Source organism: Phyllostomus hastatus, unplaced genomic scaffold (assembly GCF_019186645.2).
Source record: "Phyllostomus hastatus isolate PE091 unplaced genomic scaffold, TTU_PhHast_1.1 phas_scaffold_193, whole genome shotgun sequence".
NCBI lineage: Eukaryota > Metazoa > Chordata > Mammalia > Chiroptera > Phyllostomidae > Phyllostomus > Phyllostomus hastatus.
The window spans coordinates 122,377-130,712 of record NW_025334015.1 but is presented as its reverse complement, the minus strand read 5'-3'; the positions used below and the strand labels follow the sequence as shown (position 1 = coordinate 130,712).

Sequence of the window (8,336 nt, the reverse complement as noted above, 5' to 3'; positions counted from 1 at the left end):
TACCATCAGTTACCTTTCGCACACCCCCTACTGGGGACCTGGCTTGCAATCCAGGCTTGTGCCCTGACTGGGAATTGAACTGGCAACATTTCAGTTTTCAGGCCCCACACTCAATCCACTAAGCCACACCAGCCAGGGCTGGAAATGGTTTAGAACTAGGGGCCATAGTTGCTTAACGTTGGAACTATATATATGACACCATATTGGTTGTTTTAAAATGGTTAATTTTGTTACATAAATTCCACTTCAAAAGAGTTCAGGGGTGGTGTTCTTCGCGTGGGTCAGGACGGGATGAACTTTAAGAAGCAGGTGAATCTGAGCAGTGTCAGGGTGGTGGCTGTGGCCATGGCCGGCATCCTGCCCAGCACTTGTCCCTGGTTGCTCTGTGCTGAGGGATGGCTCATAGCTGCCCTGGTCCCCTGTCTACTCTGCTGAGAGAACATCCCTGGGAGGTGTGTGAACAAGAACTGCCTTCTCAGGCTCTGCCTGTAGGAATCCTGATGCAAGATGCTACTGTGAAACTAACGCTGGCAGCGAATGGTAGGGTGTTTGAGTTAGACTTCAGTAAGGCCATTATATTATTAAAATACTTGTTATTTACAGTAACCCAGGGTGGTTTTGTGTTTGTGGCTTTTAAAAGCCCATCTCAATAGGATAATTCATTCTTGAAAATCCCTCATCAGATTTAATTTCTGAAATTGAAATTGTAAGCATCATAGTTTAACGGGGAAAAAGTTTGTTCTCCCAAATCTCATTCTTTCAAAGCCCCTGAATGGCAGTGAAATGGCACCTGTTCCAGTACATCAGGAGTTGACCTGGGGGACCCCTGAACACCACCTCCCTCCCTCATGTGGTTGAGGAGGTTCTTTTGTGCTTTTGCCCAATGACATCCAGATGCACAGGACACATACATGTGCTCAATGTTTATATAAGTCAACCTTTGCTATGAACAAGAACACAGGAAATAAACACAATGGAGATGATGTGAGTGAGCCACAGGCAGTGTGGAGATGTGGACGGGGCAGTGAGGCTTCCTGCAGCACCCACCCCAGCACTGCACCCACACCAGCGCTCAGGCTCCAAGTGAGCCCCTCACACCAAGGTCAGGTTTTCAACCATGCTCTCCTTGCAGGGGCTCTCATAAAAAATGGTTCTGACCCTCGATGTTTACCAGCAATGACATTTGTGCACAAAGTATGGCACACCTGTCACCTGCTCACTGGATTTTGATGGCACACCTGTGCCTGTGACCTTGGCCAGCCACTGATGTTCTGGCCATACCTAGAAGGGCTCCTGAAATACCTGTGGTATGAACAGCTCTCTGCTCAAAACCAGTGTTTAAAAAGGTTGGCTGGAGACTTCTGGCCAAGATGGAGGTGTAGGTAGACACACTGTGTCTCCTCACACAATCAAATAAGGACAATAACAATTTAGAAACAAAATAACAACTAGAACTGACAGAAAATTGAACTCTATGGAAGTCTGACAACCAAGGAGTTAAAATAGACACATTCATCCAGACTGGTGGGAGGGGAGCAGTTGGGCAGCCAGGTGGAGAGGGGTTGCAGCAAAAAAAGTGGTGGCTTGTGGACCCGGGCATGCAAGGCAGCAGCTGATGAACCCTGGGCACACAAGACGGCATCAGGTGGACCCTGGGCATGCAGGTGGCAGATGGTAGACCCCAGGTGCAGGGTGGCAGCAGGCAGACCCAGCAAGGTGGTGATTGTGGAGTGGGGTGCAGTGTACAAGGCAGCTGACCAGGCAGTCCCACATTCTTGTGCAGATAAACCAGGTGAAACTTCGGAGTAAGACAGACCACGCGAGCCAGGACTCCAGCACAGGGAAATAAAGCCTCAAAACATTGATTGAAAACACCTGTGGGAGTTGAGGTGCCAGGAGAGACAGCCTCACAGGAGAGATCCTTGGAGATGCCCACAGGGTCCTAGAACATACACAAGCCCACCCACCCGGGAATCAGCACCAGAAAGGCCCAATTTGCTTGGGGGAAGAGGTGGAAGGGACCAAAATCTGACAGAGAGCAGAGCAAGTGCCATTGTTACCTCTCTGACCCCTGCCCCACATACAGTGCCACAATGCAGCAGCTGGGTTGCCCTGCCCTGGTGAACACCTACGGCTCCACCTCTTATACATAATATGTGCATCAAGACCAAAAAATGGCCCAAACGGCAGAACAGATCAAAGCTCCACAGCAAATACAACTAAGCGATGAAGAGACAGCCAACCTATCAGACGCACAATTCAAAGCACTGGTGATCAGGATGCTCACAGAATTGGTTGAATTTGGTTGCAAATTAGATGAAAAAATGAAGGCTACACTAAGTGAAATGAAGAAAAATGCACAGGGAACCAATAGTGATGGGAAGAAATCTGGGATTCACATCAATGGAGTGAACCAGAAGGAAGAAAAAAACAATCAAACAGAAAAGAATGAAGAAATATGAATTCAAAAAAAATGAGGAGAGGCTTAGGAACCTCCAGGACACCTTTAAACATTTCAACATCTGAATTATAGGGGTACCAGAAGAGGAAGAGGAAGAGCAACAAGTGGAAAAGTTATTTGAACAAATACTAAAGGAGAACTTCCCAATCTGGCAAAGGAAATAGACTTCCAGGAAGTCCAGGAAGTTCAGAGAGCCCCAAAGAAGTTGGACCCAAGAAGGAAAACACCAAGGCACATCATAATTACATTACCCATATTAATCCAAGATTAAAATAGAGAGAAACCTAGAAGCAGCAAGAGATAAGGAGACAGTTACCTACAAAGGAGTCCTCATCAGACTGTCAGCTGATTTCTCAAAAGAAATCTTGCAGGCAAGAAGGGGCTGGAAAGAAGTATTCCAAGCCATGAAAGGCAAGGACCTACATCCAAGATTGCTCTATCCAGCAAAGCTTTCATTTAGAATGGAAGGGCAGATAAAGTGCTTCTCAGAGAAGGACAAGTTCAAGTTCATCATCACCAAGCCCCTATTATATGAAATGTTAAAGGGACTTATCTAAAAAAAAGAAGATAAAAACATGTATAGTAAAATGACAGCAAACTCACAATTATTAACAACCACACCTAAAACAAAACCAAAAACAAACTAAGCAAACAATTAGAACAGGAACAAAACCACAGAAATGGAAATCACATGGAGGGTTAGCAACAGGGGAGTGGGAGAAGGAGAGAGGGGCAAAAGGTACAGAGAACAAGTAGCATAGATGGTAGGTAGAAAATAGACAGGGAGAGGGTAAGAATAGTATGGGAAATGCAGATGGTAAAGAACTTATGACACATGGACATGAACTAAAGGGGGGGATGTGGGTGGGAGAGGGTGTGCAGGGCGGAGGGGAATGAAGGGTGGGGAAATGGGGCAACTATAATAGCATAATCAACAAACTATATTAAGAAAAAAGGTTGGCTGGGAAACTGGAAGTGAAAAAGGATGGAACCCACACTTTCTGCAGGGATGGGAATGGGCAGTCAGGGTTAGAAGTCATGCCCTCCGTGGACATGCAGCAAATAGGCCCTGAGGTCAGTTTGTGAGACAAACAGCGACCTAAGTCTCCTTTTATCTGAGACACACACTAAGCAGCTCCATGAGCTCCTCATGAATGACCCCGAGGGGCAGAGCCTGGTTCCTCATTCTGCCTCAGGGCCTAGGGCAGACCTCTTCCTTGTGTCAAGGGTGCTTGCTGGGGATTGCCTCTCCTGGCCTGAAGTATAGGAGGGGCCCACGGTGGAAGGGCTGGTGGAAGGGTTGATGTCCTGGGCAGGCTGGAGGGCTCCTGGTGGGTGGGAGAGGCCTCCTTCTGGGACTCAGGAAGGGGCCGGGCTCTCAGGCAGCCACACTGTTCTTGCTCTTGGTTGGGCTGGTCCTCTTCCTCCTCCTGCTCCAAATCAAAGTTCTGTGGACAAGGATGCTGGTGAAGCCTGGCCCTGCACCTGCCCACCTGCAGTGACATCTCCCTGTGCAGGGTGCTCCCCGAAGCTGCTGTCTGCTGGAGCTACTGTATTGGCTTACATTCTGCACCTTCCAGTGAGGAGCCATTCCTGGGTCCCACCCAACACTGGCCTGGCCTACTTTGAGCTCCTGCAAAATCTCATCTGCAAAGTCCCAGGAATTCTCTTTGTAAGACACAGCCAATTGAATTGCATCATTGAAGAGCTGTGAGAGGTGGGGGAGGAAGGAAACCTTGCTGTGCATGCCAAGGACCTGGGCTCTGCCTGCCTCAAACCCACTGGTCCCCATCCTAAGTCCACATAACACTGCACCCCTCAAATCAGTAAGGCCATCCCTTAGTGCACCTGCTTCCCATCACCCTGACTCCACAAGTGGTCAGAGGCCCACCAGCCCCTCTGTCAATAGTTACAGGGACCCTGCCTGTCACAGGCCCAGCCACAGTCCCAGGGCCCTGCCCCCTGCAGTCAGCCCGGCCTGTGGGAGCTGCCCAGTCCCTGTGTGATGCATCCCCACCTCACCTGGCTGGCTCTGCCATCTGTCATTACTTTCACGACGTTGGTGCCATCAGCAGCCAAGAGAAAGTACAGGGGCAGGGAGAACTTCCTGGCAAAGCTGAAGCTTTTTGGGGTGGTCTTTATGTCCACTGCAGAGAGGAAGTAGGATACCACATTGCCCCCTGGGGGGTGGGGAGATGTCACTGCAGGTAGGATATCAAGGGAAAGAGAGGGGCTGGTGGGCAGGGTCGCGGGGCCCCTTGCCAGAGAGCGGGATGTTTACTGGGAGGGAGGTAACAGCGTGTGACTGAGGGTGTGTCTTAGGCCCTCGGGAACCTCGGACACCAGAGGCAGGGAGGGCCTCACCATTGATTTTATTGGCCACCAGATCTCCAGCCTGAATTCCCGAAGCTCCACATGCCAGGTGCCTACTGCCTGTAGGTGGTCTTCCTCTGCACATCAAACACTGGCAGTGACCAGAGGAAGGCAGCTCAGGGGAGTCAAGGTCCCAAACGCCGCCCAGGTGACTTGCCCCACAGAGAGGCGGGTGTGGGCGCCTGCCCTGGGCCCAGCTGGACACAGAGGCACAGACCTCGATTCCTCCTCCTGTCCTCGGTTTCGTGAAGCACGAGCCTAGAAGTGGAATTGTGGGATCATTTGGTGATTCTGTATTTAATTTCTGATGAACCACCGTGTTTCTGCAGCAGCTGCACCACTTCACATTCATCTTCCTTTTCAGGACTGAATAGAACTGTATTCCACAGAGAGAGTATGTTCCGCCTGTCCAGGCCTGTGCAGGTGGATGTTTGGGTGGTGTCCACCTTTTTGGTATGTGATCTAGGCTGTTATAAACATTCATGAACAAATTTTGGGTGGGAAACCTGTTTTAAGTTTTGGGAAGTATATAACTAGGACTGGAATTGAGTTAAAAGGTAACTGGATGTTTAACTTTCTGAAAACACATTAAACTGTTTCACATTCCTGCAGCATAAGAGGGTTTTAATCTCTGCACATGCTAGTCAAAACTTGCCTTCAATTTGTTAACTATATTCCTGTGGGAGGAACTCTGTCCAGCAGCATGCTCCTCCTGTCCAACGTGGATGAGAAATAAGTCGTCCTGGACACAACCTTGCTGTTCTGGCAGGAAAGGGGATAAGGATTCCTTCTAGTGGAGAACACCCCAAGCCTTTCTCCCAAACAGCTTTTATTGGGAATGGTATGTGTAGGTGTACAGTATACATCATAGCTCATCAGTCAGTGTCAAAAAAGCTACAGTCATGTGAAAACATATTATCTATAGATAACAATCGAAGGAACACAGAGATCTGACTCAGGTCAGGGTCCATTAGTCGTGCTGACACCGGGGGTCTTTAAGACAAGTTTCATGAGATAAGGAGTTTACTCCTTATGCCTTGAACTTAAACATCTGGTTTATATCAACAGAGCCATACAAAACAAAGCAGAAAAAGCTTCAAAGGATACAATGTATTTATCAGGCCTGGTTCCCATAGGAACCTTGGTGTTAGAGTGGGGTCCTGTCTGCCACCTGTGTTTTTTACCTGATTTTCCAGGGAGACTTACTAGCCCCTTTCAGGGCTGGCTTATGTGGGGTTCCACTCTTGGAAACCACATAGAGTGGTTCCTAATGTATTCATCCTATTGTATGTGAAAGTGGATATCTCACTGTGGCTTTTATTTTCATTTCAATAAGGATTATTGCTCTGGCCAGTGTGGCTGAGTGGACTGAGCACCGGCCTGCAAACCAAAAGGTTGCCTATTCGATTCCCAGTCAGGGCACAAGCCCAGGGTACGGCCCAGGCCCCCAACTGGGGGCTTGTGAGAGGCAACCAAAGTTAATGTATCTCTTGCACATTGCTGTTTTTCGCTCTCCCTTCCCCTCTCTTTAAAATAAAATAAATACAATCTTAAACAATGATTATTAATGTTGAACCTTTTTATGTAATTGCTGTCATTTTTATGTCTTGTCTGTACAAGTGTCCATTCAAGTCCTTTTCTCATTTTAAAATTGGATCGTGTGTCTTTTTGTTCAGTTTTAAAACTAATTTTTATATTAGGGTTCCAGTTAGGGGCTAGGAGTTAGGAGTCAAGAGAGGTCAGGATTAGGGTATGGGGTAGAAGGTCAGGGTCAGGCTTTAGAGTGTAAGGGTCGGTTTTAAGGGTCTAGGGTCCAGGGTTATAGGGTTAGGGTTTGAGTTTAGAGGTTAGAGGTTAGGGTGCAGGGTAGAGACTATGGGGTTGGGGTCAGGGTTAAGCCTCACTGGCTCACTCCCCGCTCTTCCCTTTCTGTCTCTCTGAGGCCTCCAGGACTTGCCCAGCGTCACACCTGAGTCAGGGTTGAGCTGGAGGCATGGTTTCTGCTTTCCCTCCCAGTCCTGGACCTCAGTAAGCATGTCCAGTGCGTTGCAAACAATGCAGTCTCAACACACGCGTCAGAATCCATGGTCCCAGAGACTCCCTCTGCACCGTCCTCCAGGGCGGGGCGGCTACTGAGATGGAGACCCTGTTCCTTCCCTGTGTGGGAAGGGAAACGCTGGAGCGGGAAGGGAGATGCAGCCGGGGAAGCACCCTGGATGGCTGCGTGTGTTTTCCTTAGTTTACGGTCCATTTTATTAATGTTGTTTTTACTAGCACGTCACTCCTTTTGTTTAGGTTACCAGACTGAAACGACAGGTTTCTCTTATTTGATGCTTAATTCTTCCCTCTTTCTAGGGCTTAAAATAGGAACTACATCAAAGGGAGCACGTTACTAAGTCTAGATTCACCCTCTTTCTCCCTCCTCCCCCCCCGCCCCCGCCCCGCTCATTCTAATATTACTGCAGAATGGGCACAGCCTATTACCGACGCCCTCCCCTCCCCGGGCCCCGAGGCCGCCCTTTGGCCCGACCCCCCACGGCCCGCGGCCAGGGACCTACCTGCCCGGCGCTCAGCTCCGTCTCCCTTTGGTCCTGACAGTCCGGGTGGTCAAGCCAGTCCCACTTGGCCCGCCCGTCCCGCCTTCCCTCCTAGTGGCCGCTGGACCGGGACGCTCCAGCGGGTCAGCCCGCGTAGGCGGCGGGGGCGAAGGTCCTGGGAAGCAGAGCAGAGGAGGGCGCGGGCGATGCGGGTCCCGGAACTTCGAGAACTCCCGGAGCAGGAGTGACCAGCACTCTGCCCGGTGCGCTACGGGAGGGAGGGAGAGGGGTGTTAGGGGGGCGGAGGTGCTGGCGGGGATGCGACCTTGGCGGGTCGGGGTTCTGTGTTCAGGGTGCGGGGGTGAAGCCCCGGGGAGGAGGGAGGGCGATTCGTGTCTGAAAGGACTGGACCCAGGTGCGTGGTGCTGAAAAGCGGCGGGTACTGGAGAGGGTGGACCGGAGCGGTGGGTGGTGGGGGAAGGTTTGAACAGGTTACTTCGGGGGTGGGAGGGGGAAGGCCCGCGAGGAATTTGGGTGGAACGGAGAGAACTGAGGTTTGGGGACGGGGACCTGCGGGGGGGACCTGCGGGCTGGTGGAGGTGACGGAGACGGTGAGAGACTGCAGGAGGGTTTTGGTGAAAGGGCGATGGGGAGGGAGATGGAACGCGAGGTCGCGTTTTCATACAGGTTTGGGGGTCCCTCTCCCCCGTGGGCAGGAAGGGAGAGCGGAATGCAGCGGCCTCAGCGCGAATAACGCCGCGCACCCCGCCTTTGGCCTCTCAATCCCGGGCAGGGCGCAGCACGGATCCCGGTTTCGCGGAGCAGGAGAGTGCTGAGGGTTCACTTGGATGCGCTCTCCAAGGCCGCCTAGCTCACCTCTGTCTTTCCTGGTTATGAAAAAAAGAAAGAAAAAAAAAACCCGGGAAAATCAGCGTCCAGGGAGTGTGGTGAAAGAGCGAAGGACT

General features: G+C 50.7%; 1 pseudogene; it reads right to left on the bottom strand.

The window, feature by feature from the left end:
• Positions 1 to 3,660: 3,660 nt before the first annotated feature.
• Positions 3,661 to 7,085, bottom strand: LOC123832507 (annotated as a pseudogene).
• Between the last annotated feature and the right edge of the window lie 1,251 nt (positions 7,086 to 8,336).